The sequence below is a fragment of the Hypanus sabinus genome, chromosome 13 (genome assembly GCF_030144855.1).
Source record: "Hypanus sabinus isolate sHypSab1 chromosome 13, sHypSab1.hap1, whole genome shotgun sequence".
Taxonomy (NCBI): domain Eukaryota; kingdom Metazoa; phylum Chordata; class Chondrichthyes; order Myliobatiformes; family Dasyatidae; genus Hypanus; species Hypanus sabinus.
In genome coordinates, this window is record NC_082718.1 from 99,821,330 (window position 1) to 99,839,222 (window position 17,893).

Consider the following 17,893-nt stretch of genomic DNA (forward strand, 5'->3'; position numbering starts at 1 on the left):
AACATTCAATGTGCATGTTGTACCTTTGTGAGACACCCGAAATGCAGCACCCCACATTTATATTAATTCCATTTTCTATTGTTCTGTTCAACTTACCAGCAAGAAACACAACATAAATATTAATAACACCTTTTCTGAAGTAAATTGTGGTAAACCATTACCACAAACAATGAAGAGATGAGTGAATACGAAACGAATTTGAGGAATGAACCGTGCTGGTGTGTTGCAAAGTCAATACAAATGGAGTTGGAGTGAGTGATTCGGAGAGGAGTCGAGGCAGGGGAGTTTCGATGCCCATTCAGTTAACCTGGGTGTGAGGCTGGATTGCTCTAAATGCCGAACCGATTTGAAGAGGTCAAGAACAGCTTTGGGCTAGGCAGCGAGTTTTTGTCACCAACATTACATGAGTTTTTCAATTTATTGGTTATCATCGGTTCATTATTGTCACATGACCGTGATACAGAGAGAAGCTTTTGTTTGAGATAGATCATACCTTTGAATCAGATTTTATGACTTTCTCAACGTGGACCCGTGAATATTCATGTTCACTGACTCTTGCCACTGTTTTGAAAATTCTCTGATCTGCGGTTCTTCGATGTAGTCCGAATGATTTACATTTCCGCACATTAAACTTCACCTGCCAAAGTTTATTTCCCACTGATCTAATGTATCAATGCCTCTTTAACATTTTACTGTGACCAAATTACCACGGTCAGCAAACCAGTATACTCCATCAGACAACATTTATGAACATGGTCAAACAACAAAGCCCCAATACACTCATGATTTCCACCAGACACATTAATCTTATTTGTAAATACGTTCATTATTCATTCTCTTATTTCCTATTCATGTCAATAGGCTCTCTCCAAGTCTGTGCACTCTCATTTTTGCAAGCAGCCTCTTCTGAAGATTTACATTGAATACCTTGCGAAAGACTGGATAAACCATTATCTACCATCTTCAGAAAAACAAAGTTTTGTGAGATAAAAATCACTCTTCAGAAATCCATGCAGATCCTATCTTAAATTATTTGCTATGTTACCAACGACTAGATGTGCAAAATATGAATAGTTTCACAAACAGCAAGAATGAAAATAGAAGATGCTATTTTCTGTGTGGCTAAAGGAAAGAGTGAACAACTACTTCAATCCTGAAATGATCACTCATTCTAAGTTAGGCAGAACATCAAGGGACGTCGGATTAAACTGGTTATCATTTCCAATTTTTCTATCCTCCTTCAAAACTGGAACAGGATCTTCACCAGGTTATAGAGGACAGGGACAGATCTTTAAGATGGACGTTCTACTGTCTAATCATAAATCAGGATGACTTTTGTATAGGTGATTAATACACAATATTGTAGTGCTCGTGGGGGGGGGGGGGGGGAGTTGTTGTGTGATCGACAGCCGGCTCCAGCATTCCTAATGGCCAGTGCTATTTATAGTTCTTCTTTTCAAAATGCTTTTGTAGATGATGGTGGGAAGTTTAAGTTCATTTATTGTTCCATTTTAGCTTGGTTTGGACAGTTATTCGTATGTGAGTTTGTGGGTCACCCTGACAGTAACCGGGGTGTGTGATGGTCACATCCCCTGTCCATATGTGACTGGGTGGGTTCTCTCCCCAGGCCATAGTGCCCTGTTTTTGTGCTTGTCGCCATTGAACTAAACAAGACTGCCTTGTCTGTCACAATGGACTGAATGCTCGCCACATTGGTGTCCAGAGTGGGATTAGAAATTGACAGTGAGATTGAAGAGTTATGACGCTGGATGGAGCACCTTAAGACCTGGGGATAAAGTCAAGGGATGAGCAGTATACCTCCTGCGCATCTCAGGGCTGGACTCCCGATGATGGATCGCTGACCGGGAACTGAGAATCGTGCCTCCCCAGGGAACCCTGATGAAGTGAGCAGAACCAGGCTCCCCAGCCTGGGAGACATGGCAGAGCGTGTCATCTGATGGCCCACGTCAGGGAAATCAAGATACTGCAGACATGGGAAGATGGCAATATGGCGGGCAGCACCGACGCCACTGGAGCAAGAGGAAGACCAACGGGCCTCAGCGATTTCTGCTACAGGTCCACCCTAAAGCTCCATGAATACAATGATGCCACCACCTGAAGCCTTACCAGGTACAAGTCAATCTTGCCACATGTTGAGCCCCTCCGAGACTGCGGTGCACCTTGTCCTGACTATGGACGTGGTCTCCTCCACCCAACACCGGGCGAGCAGCGTGATTACAGGGCACTTATAGCAGAATTTCGAGCAGAGGCTGTTGGAGGAAGCAATGAAGGAAGAACTGGGCAGCCACTGGCACCGAGTGGGAGAAGCTCTGGGGGTGTTTACAGCAGAGGAGGAAACTAATGAGGAGGAGCCTGTCAGGCAGGCCCAACAAGTGCTACCCTTCTTACATGCCACGGAGCAATCGCTGCTACCAGTGTGGCGAGGTGGACCATGTGGCCTAGGGATGCCTCGTACCAGTGCCACACCACAGCCCAGCCATCGGGAAACGCTGAGTGGGCGGCACCTTCCGAGGCATCCAACAGAATCCCTCCGTTGTCGCCCCTCCAGGAGGGCCGTTAGGGTGAAGAGCAAGGCTTATGTGTGGTCTGTGTGGCGGAGGGCATCAGATGCCGTGCGTTGTTGGACACGGTCAACCATCACCACCATCCATCGGGATGTCCTCCGGAGTCAGCGGTGAGGGAGATCTCCCCACCACTGACCAGCGAGCAGGTGAGCGATCTCGTGCTGACCCGGATGCGTGGGTGGCTGAGTGTGGGACAGCAGCCGGAGCGGGCAGACGTCTGGATCCTTGATCCAGAAACCAAAGCCCTATACTCTTAGCGGGGCACGAAGGAGATGCAACTTGGGTCGCTGTCCCGGCACGACAGACATCTCCTGCAGCTGGTAGTCCACGGGGCGTCCACGCCACGGTGCTCTGGTCGATGGACAGGGCTGCTGAGGGCCAGTCATTTCGAGGTCGCAAAGATGTCGGGCAAGCTGCACAAGTGCTTCTATTGGTCTGGGTACAGGCAGGACGTGGAGCTGTTCGCTCATGGCTGCTACGCCTGCAAACTCAGAGGGGGCTGAGCTGTCAGTCCAGGGCACAATGCACCAATACCTGGTGAGGGCCCCAGTGTAGATCTACTGCCCCACCCTGAAGAAGGGACCATATCCCAAGTTTGGAAGCCATTGGAAGGGGCTGGGAGAGGTACTTGACCGCATCTCCGACGTGGTATATCGGGTGTAGATGCCTGAGCGGTGGAAGACTAGCACCGTATCAGTTCCCAGCCGTCATCTGCATAGCAAGACTGAAGGAAGGAAGTGACACTCCGGGTGCCCTGCTTCGAGCCTCACCAAACAGTACCTCCCCTGAGGGAGGGGGTGCTTCGGAAACCAACCCATTCCCCCCACCCCCCCAGCGCCCCAGATGGCAGTGTTGACCACCCTGGACTTTTAGACTTTGCTGTGGGCTCTGGGGCTGCCGGGGATGGCTGATCCTTCAGGTGGGGGCAGTGTAGCACTCTAGGGAGGGCACAGTTGACAGACGGCCCCAGCGTTCCTAATAGCCAGTGTTATTTACGGCTGTTTTAAAAATGATTTTTTAATCTCTGTTTGTGACTGAGTGGGTTCTCTCCCCGGGTCATAGCGCCCAGCTTGTTTTAGAGCTTGTCGCAATAAAAGTGGCAGTTGAGCTAAACGAGCTTCTCTTGTCTGTCATCATGGATCGAATACTCGTTAGTGCAGAGGAAGAGAGAAAGGTGAGGAAAAACTTGTGTTTTTTTTACAAGAAGGAGAAATTTATATTGATGCCAACAGGTTGGAGGCTACCCAGACAGAATATTAAGGGTCCCTTCATCTTGGCACAAGAGGATGCCATGAACCAACTTGTCAGAATGGCACTGGGAAGTTCTGCTTTTGGCAGATGGAACGGAGGTGTTCGATATTGCAGTTCCCAAATTATAACGTATGATGAACCTCACAAATGTAGAGGAGGCCACATTGGGAGCACCGGACACAACAGATGAACCAGCACATTTGCAGATGAAGTGTTGCCTCAAGTCAAGCCATGCTTGTGGAGACACAGGCCACAGAAGCACTTGATGATCAAACTGACTTCTTGTTCATATAATCAAAGTGAAAATTTAAAAGAGAGAGTTGGAGACCCAGGTGTTGAGGAAGAAAATGCAGATGATACAGAAACATTTCCAAGACAGACTCACGCCCATTCCCTCTGTGCTTACAAAGGCAAATCTAACCTCACCTTCTCCAATGGATACATTCAAAACATCATTGCTTTCTCCGAAACTACCAAGGACAGCTCTATAAATGATAAAACGGTTTCCCGCTACAAATGCAACATCCACTTTCTTCAATAAGGCTGCCATGTTCAACTGAATGTTATTAAAAATCTTTTTTTTTTAAATCTAGGAAGAAATAAAATAAAATTAGCCCCAAAAAAAATAAAATTTGGTTAAAAATTTCAGCAGGATGTTCATGCCTTCTGCCAGTAACCTGCTTTCTAACTTCAGCGGTTAAACTCTGCATGCAAGACTGTGTAGCTTTTATGAAACATAGTGCTTTCCCTTCCTACTGTGGAATTACAATAACCATATGACTATGACCAGTGCAAAAATTATATATCTGCACATGTGCTTAATATTATACATAGTAAAGCAAAATGAATCTTGAAGTTGTACCTTTCACCTTACTTGAATGCTGTGGCAGAAACAACAGGAAGAATGCTGATTGACAATACAGACTTCTAAATTAATTTGGATGATTCCAAATAATCACATAAATAGGTCAGCAAACCTTAACAGTGGGATATTTCCCTGGTCAGCGTTACATCAGTGGAGATATTTTTTTTTAAAACAGGAAATTAAAATCCAACCACGAGGACTAAAGGTGAGAAAAGGAAGGTGATGGAGATGTGTAGGTAATAGAAAAGAATGAATTTTTGTGTCAGAGGGGTCTGAAGGGAGAGTAAATCTTAACAAAATAGTACAGATCTACTGAGGAGATAGCATATGCACCATTTCAAAGTAGCAGTAAAGTCCCAACTCAATGTCCAGTCAGATGAGGAACTAACATGCAATATACTTTGCCATTTCTATCAACTGTTTAATGATTAAGTTGTGGTGTCACATCTCTTCAGATGTAGATCAGAATGGCAACACGGTGACCATCAAACATTTTGACAGCTAAGAAAGTGTGAATACATGGGTACATTTACCCATGAATATAACACAAGGAAAAGTGAAGGAAAACAGTGCTGTTGTTTTTCCTTCAATGTTATTCGACTGAATGTGAAGTTAACTCAGAGTAAATCATACTTGTAACCCTTTCGGATCAAATCATACCAATCCTGAATTCAACCAGCCACTTCCTTTTGTAAGTCACTCTTGTGATCTTGGTACAATTTCTGTGTCTGAGCCCACGTAATAGTGTAGCGGTGTGCTAAAATAATGACACGGAGTCGGTAAACTGCAATTAAAGATGATTTTATTCGAACTTCACAGCCTTGCTTTAAAGCCTCCCTCATCCCGCCCACCCCGGGCACGGATGCTGTAAGGGACACGTACTCACAAACCCCCGCAGGCTTTATCCCTTTGTTGCGGACCTGGTCTTTGTGCCGGCGCGCTGGCTACTTGTGAGCCGGTTCGAGTGCGCTAGGAAGAGGGTCGCCACATAACCCCCCCCCCCCCAAGAACCGGCGATACACCCCCCCAATGTCCACAGTCTGGGCTGGACCCGGTTTGGGAGGTCCGCCCCTGCGCCGCGGTGCCGGAAACTCGACTGATTGCGCCAAGTCCACATGGGTCGGTTTGAGTCGGTCCACCGTGAAAACCTCCTCTCTCCCCCCAACGTCCAGCACGAACGTGGACCCGTTGTTCCTGAGCACCATAAATGGCCCCTCGTAGGGCCGTTACAGCGGTGGCCAATGCCCGCCCCTTCGTACAAACACAAACTTACAGTTCTGCAAGTCTTTGGGTACGCAGGTCAGACTCTGCCCATGCTGCCAAGTGGGTATGGGGGCCAGGTCACCGAGCCTCTCGCGTAGTCTGCCCAGGACTGCTGCGGGTTCTTCCTCTTGCCCCCTTGGGGCTGGTATGAACTCCCCAGGGATGACCAGGGCTACGCCATACACCAACTCGGCCGACGAGGCGTGCAGATCATCTTTGGGCGCCATGCTGATGCAGAGTAGGACCCAGGGAAGCTCGTCCGCCCAGTTAGCTCCTCGCAGGTGGGCCACGAGAGCCAACTTTAGGTGACGGTGGAAACGCTCCACTAGCCCGTTCGACTGTGGGTGGTAGGCAGTTGTGTGGTGCAGCTGAGTTCCCAGAAGGCTGGCCATAGCTGACCACAGGCTGGAGGTGAACTGGGCGCCTCTGTCGGAGGTAATGTGGGCCGGTACACCAAAGGGGGACACCCAGGTGGCGATCAGTGCCCAGGCGCAAGATTCGGAGGTGGTGTCGGTGAGCGGGATCGCCTCTGGCCATCTTGTGAACCGGTCCACGATAGTCAGGAGGTGCCGTGCTCTGCGCAGGGGGCCCACGATATCCACATAAATGTGGTCGAAATGCTGGTGGGTGGGGTGGAACTGCTGCAGCAGAGCTTTGGTGTGTCGCTGCACCTTGGCCGTCTGGCAGTGCATGCACGTTCTGGCCCATTCACTGACCTGCTTGTGGAGTCTGTGCCAAACGAACCTGCTGGAGACCATCCAAACGGTTGTCCTGATGGAGGGGTGCGCCAAGTTATGAATGGAGTCGAAAACACGTCGCCGCCAGGCTGTCGGGACGACGGGACGGGGCTGGCCGGTGGCGATGTCACAGAGTAGGGTCCTCTCACCCGGGCCCACGGGGAGGTCCTGGAGCTGCAAACCGGAGACTGCGGTTCTGTAACTCGGGATCTCCTCGTCTGCCTGCTGCGCCTCTGCCAGCGCCTCAAAGTCTACCCCTTGGCAAAGGGCATGAATGTTAGGGCGAGAGATCGCATCCGCCACAACATTGTCCTTACTCGAGACGTGCCGGATATTCGTTGTGTATTCGGAGATGTAGGACAGATGGCGCTGCTGGCGGGATGACCAGGGATTGGAACGTAAAGGTAAGCGGCTTGTGGTCCGTGAACGCGGTGAAGGGCCTACCTTCTAAGAAGTACCTGAAATGCCGGATTGCCAGGTATAGCATCAACAGATTCCAGTCAAAAGCACTGTATTTGAGCTCGGGTGGCCGCAAGTGTTTGCTGAAAAAGCCCAGGGATTGCCAATGACCCGCGATAAGTTGCTCCAGAACCCCACCGACTGCCGTGTTAGATACGTCCACTGTGAGGGCGCACTAGCATCGCAGCGTTTGCCAACGCCTCTTTCGTTTTAATGAAAGCGGCGGCGGACTCCTCGTCCCAGGTAATGTTCTTGCCCGGACCCGACATCAGGGCGAACAGGGGGCGCATGATTCGGGCAGCTGAAGGGAGGAAGCGGTGGTAGAAATTTACCATACCCACGAATTCCTGAAGGCCTTTGATTGTGGTGGGTCGGGGGAAATGGCGGGCCGCGTCTACCTTGGCAGGCAGAGGGGTTGCCCCGTCGTTACTAATCCTGTGGCCCAGGAAGTCAATGGTGTCGAGCCCGAACTGGCATTTGGCCGGGTTGATTGTCAGGCCGTATTCACTCAGTCGGCCGTAGAGTTGACGGAGGTGGGACAGATGCTCCTGACGACTGCTGCTGGCTATGAGGGTGTCATCCAAATAGATGAATGCAAAGTCCAGGTCGCGTCCCACCATGTCCATTAACCGCTGGAACATCTGTGCGGCATTCTTCAGGCCGACTGGCATGCAGAGGAACTTGAAAAGGCCAAACGGGATGATGAGTGCCGTTTTGGGGACGTTGTCCGGATGCATCGGGATTTGATGGTATCCCCTGACGAGGTCTACCTTGGAGAAGATCCGTGCGCTGTGCAGGTTTGCTGCAAAGTCCTGAATGTGCGGCACAGGGTAGTGGTCTGGTGTGGTAGCCTCGTTCAGCCTGCAGTAGTCGCCGCATGGTCTCCAGCCCCCTGTTGCTTTGGGCACCATGTGCAGGGGGGAGGCCCATGGGCTGTCGGACCACCGGATGATCCCCAATTCCTCCATCCTCTTGAACTCCTCCTTCGCCAGTCGGAGCTTGTCCGGGGGAAGCCTTCGTGCGCGGGCGTGTAGGGGTGGTCCCTGGGTCTGGATGTGGTGCTGTACGCCGTGCCTGGGCATGGCTGCCGTGAACTGCGGCGCCAGAACCAATGGGAAAACCGCCAGGACCCTGGTGAAGTCGTTGTCGGACAGTGTGATGGAGTCGAGGTGAGGGGCTGGCAACTGGGCTGCACCCAGGGAGAACGTCTGAAAGGTCTCGGCGTGGACCAGTCTCTTCCTGGGCAGGTCGACCAGTAGGCTGTGAGTCTGCAAAAAATCCGCACCCAGAAGCGGTTGGGCTACGGCGGCCAGTGTGAAGTCCCAAGTGAACCGGCTGGAGCCGAACTCTAGCTGCACCGTACGGGTGCCATAGGTCCTTACAGTGCTGCTGTTCATGGCCCTCAGGGGGGGACCCGGTGCCCTGTTGTGGGTGTCATAACTCGTCGGAGGTAAGACGCTGATCTCGGCACCAGTGTCGACCAAAAAACGGCGTCCCGACCGCTGGTCCCACACATACAGGAGGCTATCCAAGGCGGCTGGCCTTGGCGTTTCCCGGGAACTGGCAGGGGGGCTACAGCGGCGGGCTGCTGCGCCCCACCGCTGGTGGAAGAAACACCATTGTTCATTGGGCTCCTCACCCCTGCCTCTGGGGTTAGCGGGCTCAGTGGCTGGGCCTGGTCTGGTTTGCTGCTGGGAGCGTGGCCTGGTGATCTCTGCGATGGACGCCCCACTCTCTTTCTTGGCGTTCCACAGCAAGTCCACCCGGGCTGCCACCTTCCGGGGGTCGTTGAAATCCGCGTCGGACAGCAGCAGGCGTATGTCCTCAGGCAGCTGCTCCAGGAATGCCTGCTCAAACATGAGGCAGGGTGTGTGTCCGCTGGCCACAGACAACATCTCATTCATTAAAGCCGATGGAGGTCTGTCTCCCAAGCCATCCAGGTGCAGTAAACGGGCAGCTCGCTCGCGCCATGAGAGTCCAAAAGTCCTTATAAGCAGGGCTTTGAATTTCGTGTACTTGCCATCCGCTGGGGGAGACTGTACGAACTCCGCAACCTGGGCCGCTGTCTCCTGGTCGAGGGAGCTCGCCACGTAGTAGTATCGTGTGTCCTCTGAGGTTATCTGCCGAACGTGGAATTGAGCTTCCGCTTGCTGGAACCATAGGTGAGGTTGCAGCATCCAGAAGCTTGGCAGTTTCAACGAAACCGCATGATCAGATGCGGCGGCGGTCATCTCCGGTCCAAAAATCGTTTGGACTGTCGGGGTCACCAATTGTAGCGGTGTGCTAAAATAACGACACGGAATCGGTAAACTGCAATTAAAGATGATTTTATTCGAACTTCACAGCCTTGCTTTAAAGCCTCCCTCATCCCGCCCTCCCCGGGCGCGGATGCTGTAAGGGACATGTACTCACAAACCCCCGCAGGCTTTTTCCCTTTGTTGCGGACCCGGCCTTTGTGCCGGCGCACTGGCTATTTGTGAGCCGGTTCGAGTGCGCTAGGAAGTGGGTCGCCACATAAGCATCATTTCTCATCCAACGGTCGGAGCACTGTGGGAGTTGGGCAATGTTGCTCCAGGGGTCACCTTTCCACTGGGCACTCACATCACAATGTGGTCCTAATCCTAACCTGAGAGGGTAGCAGGCAAGTAAATACTTCAATCCTTGAGTGCACTTTGCACCCAAGATGCTGTCCCCACTCCACCGCAAAGTGCAGTCCATTCCAAATGCAATCCCCCTAAGCTGGTGCCTGATGCCCCATCATCCCTCTAGCCCTCAGCGTTACAGCGTCCATGCTTGCCAGACAATGTGCCACATCAGGTCACCCTTGAGGTTTCTAGGACAAAAGGAAAGCATTGACTTGCTTACAGAACTAAAAGCAAGGAGACTTTATGCTCACATTGTCAGGAACGGGAATACTGTTTTGTATTTGGAAAAAAAAAACAAAGTTGTGTCTACATAGCACATTTTTCATGTTAAGTAATAACAGTTACACAATTATGCTAATTTGATACCTTCATCAGGAATGCTGCCCTTGTGCAGAAGGTTACTGAAGAATTTCATAAATCACTGAGCAGTTTTGGCAGCCGAGAGGCCAGGTCTATTCTTTATGCCTTAATCTGAACTTTGATTAAGAAAACCCAAGGAACCATGGATTCCTACTTGAATTTCAGGATGATGGATTATCAGAGAGAAAAACTGTAATTTTCAATGGATTCACACTGCATTGAGATATTCCTGGATAAGGAATCCACTTCAGCTTCACACATCCACCCTGCAATAGATACATGACCCAATAAAAATACAAGTGAAATTCCCACTCCTTCTTCAATGCTGCCTTAAAATCCGCAAGTTGTTCACACCCCAGCTTAACAGTGTTTTATTCCCTATGAAAAGAACAGTTCAAGGAAGAAATTTATACCATGGTTTGATCCTAAGGGAAGGCATTTGGCCAACAATACTTGTGTCAGAGTCTTAGGTTATAACATGGAAATTGGCCTTGGACTCATTATGTCCACAACAAGCATTAAACACCAATTGACACCAATCCCATTGGTCCTCTTGTATCCCCATCAATTTTCCTGACACCCACATACATCAGGGGGAATTCACTGCAGAGAATCTACCAGCCAACCATTAAAATACAGGAATTACAGAGGGATCTCGATCGGCTGGGTAAGTGGGCCCATGAATGGCAATTTAATTTAGATCAGTTGAAAGCGTTGCAATTTGGGAAAGCAAATCAGGGGAGGGCTTTCACAGTGAACAATAGGGCACTCATTTTTTGGAGTGGGGGTGGTATTGGTAGAATAGAAGGACCTAGATGTGCAAATATATGGTTGCCTGAAAACAACATTGAATGTAGGCAGGGTAGCGAAGGCAGCTTCTGCATTCATCACTCAGAACAGTGAATATAGAAATTGGGGTGCAATGTTGGTGTTTCTGCATTTAGAACATCATGTGCAGTTTTAATCACCCTGTTGCAGGAAACGTACCGTTAAGCTGGAAAGAGTGCAGAGAAGATTTATGAGGACGTTGCGAAGACTTGAAGGAGTGAGTTATGGAGAGAGGATGGGCAGGCTGGGACCTTAATTAACTGGAGTGAAGGATAATGAGAGGTGATATTATAAAGGTGAATAAAATCAGCAGAAGCATAGATGGGGTGAATGCGCAATCTTTTTCCCAAGGTTGAGGAATGAAGAACAAGATGACATAGGTTTAGGTTCAGAGGGCTGAGGTTTAATAGGAAGCTTAAGGACAACTATTTCATCCAGACATTGATCTGCATATGGAATGAGCCAAGAGAGGAAGTGGTTGAACATTTTAAAGGTACTTGGACAGGTATGTGGATAGGAAAGGTTTAGAGGAATCTGGGACAAATGTGAGCAAATAGGACTAGATAAAATGGAAAACTTAGTCCATATGGACCAGTTCAGCTGAAGGGCCTTCATGCAGTATAACACTTTAGCATACAGGATGCACTGGATCACCTACAGTGCCAACTCTACTCAGGCAGCACTAGAGGACATTTTTTTAGCAGATATATGAAGCTCTGAAGCAGCAGCACTAACTGTTGTGTCACTGAGCTGTCTATGTCATTAGACCAAAAAAAATTATTTCTGACGTTTGCTCAGGTGAATTTTGCTGAACCAGCATCACGTTATGTAAAGTCTCATCACTGGACCCTTCAACAAAAGTTTTAGTGATGTCACTTTATACAACATGAAACAAATTGGTTGTGCTGCTGGTTTCACCCTGTATAATCATGACTTTTGCTTGCCAAGCCATTAATGAGGGCCCGGAGAAATCAGGTGAGCCAGGAGTTAATTTGGAAATCGAGACACTGGGTAAAGGGGAAGGAAGGTTCAGGGATTGTAAGGAGTGTACAACCTGATCAATGGATAGAGGAATCACAAAGAGGACCAGGTGCTGATGTTTCATGGAAAGGAGGTCTTGTAGTTGGTGAATGAGCTTGATAGGCAAGGATGGGGCTGCATTGTGAGTTCAAGGATTCTAACATTTGTTGGATGGAAGGCAGGTGGGATCAGAAATGAAAGCAATAGGAGATGTGGTGTAGGAACAAGGGCAAAGGAAGATCCATGCAAGTACCTGGACTAAAAGGGATCTGCTTCTCCGGTTCTCAGTGCTTACTTACTACCTGTTACCCTGCTGGCGTTCAGGACAGCAATGAAGGTCCTCCATCTCCGACAGCATACAGAGCTTCCTTCATCACGTCAGCAGCTTCTTCTCGATTTTTAGTGCTGTCAGTCACACAAGTCCCGGGGGAGGCTCCAGAATCCATCGCACTTAGATGTAGAAGGGTTCTTCATTGCTATTTCCATAGCAACTTTGTTTTCCTAGTCAGAGTTGTTAGCTCTGAGCTGAACCCCCAAAGCTGGCAGACCAGTGGGCCACTCCTAGTCTGACCTTTACCCTTTGACCTTTTTGGTATAGGTGACCTTGCCAAGAGGCAAAGCATAAAACCCTGACTCTCCAGGTCATTCTCAGCTTCTTAATCCATTGCTCCCTATCAGACCCATCCATCTTCCCCTTTAGCAGCTCTCACTTATTACCTGCCAACTTGTGCTCCTCCAACTCCTCCACCTTAGTCTAACTTCTTCCCCATTCTTTCATTTCCAGTCCCAATGAAGGCTCTCATTGACTGTTTATTCCCTTCCACAGATACTGCCTGACTTTTTAAGTTCCTCCAGTAGTTTGAGTGAGATTTCCAGTACCAGCAGAATCTCTCGACTTCGAAATGCTGGAAAATCTCAGTATATCTAGAATTATTTGATTTTATAGCACATTTGCAGGAATCACTCTTACTGGTAAAACAAACTTGTTTAACATTTGTTCAAATTTGAAAACCTGTTCTTGATTCTAAACTGTATTAAAATATAAAGATATCTATTTGATCTCATTAACAACCCTATTTACCGTGTTCATTCATTGTGTGTCAAGTTGTATTAAGTGGGTGACCATGGTCTTTCAATGACCATGATTGTTCTCGGCAATTTTTTCTACATAAGTGGTTTACCATTGCTTTCTTCTGGGTAGTGTCTTTACAAGACGGGTGACCCCAGCCACCATCAATACTCATCAGCTGCTTTGCATCAGTGGTTGCATGTCCAGCATTTGTGATGTGCACCAGCTGCTCATAAGACTATTCGCCATCTGCTCCCTTGGGTTCATGTGACCCTAATCGGGGGTCTTGGCAGCTGCTGCACCTTGCCCAAGGGTGTCCTGCAGACTGGTGGAGGAAAGGGACACCTTACACTTCCTTTGGTAGCGATGTACTGTATCTCCACATGCTGCCGACTGTGGAGCCTTGCTAAATTACATTGCTCTAATATAGCACTATTATAGCACCCTTTCTAAATCTAAGCAAAATAAGATAAACATTAAATGTAAAGAGATTGGTAACAGAGTGTAGGAGAAATTGGTTCCTTTTGCAAACAATAACCCAACCCATACAATCCATTCTTTATCCTATGTATGCTCAGCAATCCTACTTCATAATCCTGCAATATCTCTGCTTGTGTAATAATGAATTAAACTCAAAAAGTTTGGAAAATGGAATTGGAGTGTGGAGGGAGGATCTTACCGTTGAAATCCTATTCACAAGCACAAGATTCTGCAGATGCTGAAAATCCAGTGTAACACACACAACATGCTGGAGGAACTCAGCAGGTCAGGCAGCATCTATGGAGAGGAATGAAGAGCAATTGTTTTGGGACAAGATCTTGTCCTGTCGAAGAGCCACAGCTTAAATAGTTGACTCTTTATTCCTCTCCATAGATGCTGCCTGATCTGCTGAGTTCCACCAGCAATTTGTGTGTGTTACACTGTGATCCTATCTTTCTCAGTACTTGCTAGAGGAGCCGCTCCCAATCTGGGGTTCGTGGATCCCTTGCTTAATGATATTGGTCTGTGGCATGAAGAAAGGTTGGGAACCCCTCTTCTAGAGGATGAATGTTGGTTGAGTTTACATTGGGCTTCATTGGAACAGCCCAAGAGGCAGAAAGAGAGAAAGAAGAGGGGAATGATTCAGATTCATTTATTTATCACATGTACAATCAAAATGTACAGTGAAATTCACATTTACATTAATGATCAACACATCCCAATGCTGTGCTGGGGGCAGCCCACAAGTGTCACCATGCATTCTGATGCTAACATAACCTGTTCATCATGCTCACAGCAGCAACAACAGCAAAAGCAAGCCCCATCCCTCCCTCCCATCCACCCACAAACACACACAGGCAGTCCTCCAAACCCAGGGCCACAAAATGATGAATTAAAGTGACCACAATCTAGAACCTTGGGCTTCTGCAACGCAATCTCATACGTCACATTTCTTGACAGCATATAAGGCTACCACTCAGCCCATCAAGTCTATGCTGGTCACACAGCATTCCCATCAATCCCATTCCTGCACTTAATTTCCCTGTCACTTATTTTCCTACACATGCCTCTGATTTTTCCAGCGACCCACACTTACAGTCACCAATTAATCAGCCAACTGCAATCTTTGAAATATGGGAGTAAACCAGAAACCCACACAGCCACAGGGAGAATGTGAAAACTCTATGCAATCAGGATTGAATGCTGTTTCTGTATGGCTTCTCCAGTGTTGAAGATACCTTATTAAGGAGTCAATTAAAACAATCATACTATTAGTTAGCACTACTAACTTTGCTCTGGTATGACACTAAGTACAAAAACCTTCATATTTTCTGATAAAACTTAAATATTGGAGAGTGGCCATGGAAACTCCCAGCATCCACAGCATGTGGGTAATGAGAAATGGCCCCAAACCCAGCTGAATTAAGATTCATATTGTGATATTTTGTCCCAGTCATCCCTTGAACAATATAATGGCTATCAATACCACTACAGCCATTAAGTGGACTTGCATCCTCAAAGTGCCCAAATAGCAAGAACGTCATGCAAATCAAAGAGAAATTATTGCATTATTTACCCGGTTAAACTCTGAAAATTGAAAATTCACTCAAGCAAGAGTTTAAAAATGTTTTTCAATTTGCCAAACATTAATGCCAGATTATGTGCTTTGCTGGAGTTAGTCAGAAGATATTATTCATTGGTTCAAGGCTAATCTACTTCAGAAATGAGTACTGTTATACTTTATCATTGTGTAAACATGCCTGCTTGTTGTTCCAAATTATAACAACCTAACTCAGATGCATGAAAGCAGCTTTAAACTTTCCAAACTATGAAGTAATTTTTCATCATATTTGTTTGGCATTGTGATTTAAATCTTGCTTGTGTTCCTGCATTACTGAACTGAAATAGATAGCTTTGCTCACCTTCCAAACTTGCCATCAAATTGTACAATTATCTTACTTATCTTTTGCATTTTCGTAGTACTGTGGTGGCTTCCTGGGACTCAGCAGGCTGTACAATGATGTAATCTGATCACATGCTCAGGCTAGACCAAGCTCCACCCAAAAAGCTGCTGGGAAAACCTTTAGCAGAGATCCAAGAAATGCACCCCCACTAGCTCAGCCGCCTGCCAAAGCTATGATTCTTTCAACACCATCAACTCTGCCAAAACTGAGAATCCATAAAGAATTAAGCATGGAAAAGGAATTTTACTATGTGATTCAAAATTAAAGTTAAATAAATTGTATTACCTTAGAACAACAATCTCAAATAATAATATTACTGCAAAGATAAATAATCATACCAAGAAAAGAATAGTTAAACTTCTCTTACTTTTACCTTCTTCTTCTCGTGAAGTTTAATGGCGGTTGGCAGTCCAACATAAAAAGCATTACCACCACCTATTGAGTTGAGGTGTGGTGCAAAGAGACAGGAGGTATGCCCACTAAATTCCACCCTCCCAAAAAAAACCTCAAAAATAATATCAAGAAGTTTAATGCTTTTCAGAATGTCAAATATGCACTTACTGTATACACATTACAACGGCAGTGATATCCCAATAAGCTTTCCATGTTAAATTGTGCCTGTCCCACAGATCTGAATTTAGCAATTAAGTATTTCCTTGGCATCTCATAGGGACTGCATTTAAACAATATATGCTGTATCATTTCTTAACAAAGTGCACTCTCTATAAATATCAGTATCAGCATGTTAATTCTGAACAAGGAATTATTCAACCTAGTATGTCTAATATGTAAATGTGCAAGTATAACATCTTCCCTCTTTTTATCCCCTCATCCATGTCTCTGTTGAGTTCTCACCATCCTCTGAATTTTACACAAATGAAATCCTTTTCCTTATTTCAACTTTGTTGCTGCCTTTATTGAATATACATTTTAATTATGGCTTGCACCTCCCCCTTCTGCAAAAGCACCACTACATTTATATCCTTCATTTTAAGTGATTACTTGGGAAGGTTGTTTGTCACTTTGTTTTCTTCAACCCCAACATGGGCAGGACTCATATGGAATATATACACAGGCCTAGATCCTGCCGGCTCAACAGATATTGTACAATCTCAAGAAGAATGTCTTGGCTACAACTTGAAATTCCTGTTTTAATAGCTGTCAAGACTGAAAATAAATCAAAGCACAGAAGTACGTAAGAAGTACTTCTTCGATCCATTCCAAGGTTAAACTAATATCAACCATGTCAGAACACACCCTAAAAATAGTCACTGAAACTTTGGAACAGAAACAGAAACAACTGAATGACTAGTCACTGGATCTGTGAAGATATGCAAGAATCCATAATCACTGCCTTGCATATATTGCTGAACTTCTTGTGCCACTGATAAACAATTACTCCTCATGTTGATTTTTTCCTGAAGGCCCAAATCAACCAAGGCAATGAGAAAATCCATGGAGAAGTGACAGAAAGGCCTTTACTGGGTCCATACTCCACATTAAACAACCCAAGATTTTGTGCCCATTCATTTCCCATCCACCCAAAACAGAACACCTTTTGAATGCAGTGCTTCCAAAGCTGTACTAATGTTGCCAATATTGGATGACCAACTTTGAGTCCTCTTATGCTAACACAATAAACCATTGCTAACTGTAACCTGCACAGATGTATAGGCACTTCACCCATTTCTACCAGTATTGCCGAAATTGAGGATGATTGAATAACACCACAACATAATCTCAATGATTGAGTTTGAACTTTATCTAGGGGCTTTAAGACCATGGGTAAGGCTGACCCATAAGCAACACATCCGTATTCAAAGACGGATCTGATTAAAGCAATATGCATTTCTTTAAGGCACCTCTTACTCACAGCCTAGTCACACCCAACTAAACACCTAAGCACGTTATGGGCTTTTTTTTACAGTTCTCTAGAATTTCATTCACATGAACCTTCCATATTAGCCTTGCGTCTATCCACATACATAGAAACTTTACCACTGAAGTATAACTTGAAAATAATTGTGGGTGCAATGTTCCTTTTAGAAAAAAATTGAAACTTTGCAACCCCCACCAACATCCCTATTCCTCTACTTCATTTTATAGCTGCCTGCATTTTCCTTTCTATATAATAATATTTCTGACCCTCTTATGCATCAATCAGCAGCATATAATGATTTGGAAATATCTGAGCCAACACTTAAGAAAATATTATTAGTCATAATATTAAAAAGGAGTGGGTTACATACACTTTCCTGCTGGGTCATATTCTCCATCTTGTACTCCTTAGAGAATGTTGTTCCCATCCTAATTTGTATCTTCTTATCACATAAAAAATCTTGAATCCAATTGAACATTCCACCACCT

General features: G+C 46.5%; 1 long non-coding RNA gene across 1 annotated transcript in view; it reads right to left on the minus strand.

The window, feature by feature from the left end:
* The window catches only part of LOC132404204 (uncharacterized), a 238,517-nt gene extending 222,957 nt beyond the window's left edge, over positions 1 to 15,560 (minus strand). Inside the window, exon 1 of the long non-coding RNA XR_009515460.1 lies at positions 15,485 to 15,560. This is a non-coding gene — a long non-coding RNA (uncharacterized LOC132404204). The remainder of the gene's footprint in view (positions 1 to 15,484) is intronic.
* Positions 15,561 to 17,893: the final 2,333 nt, after the last annotated feature.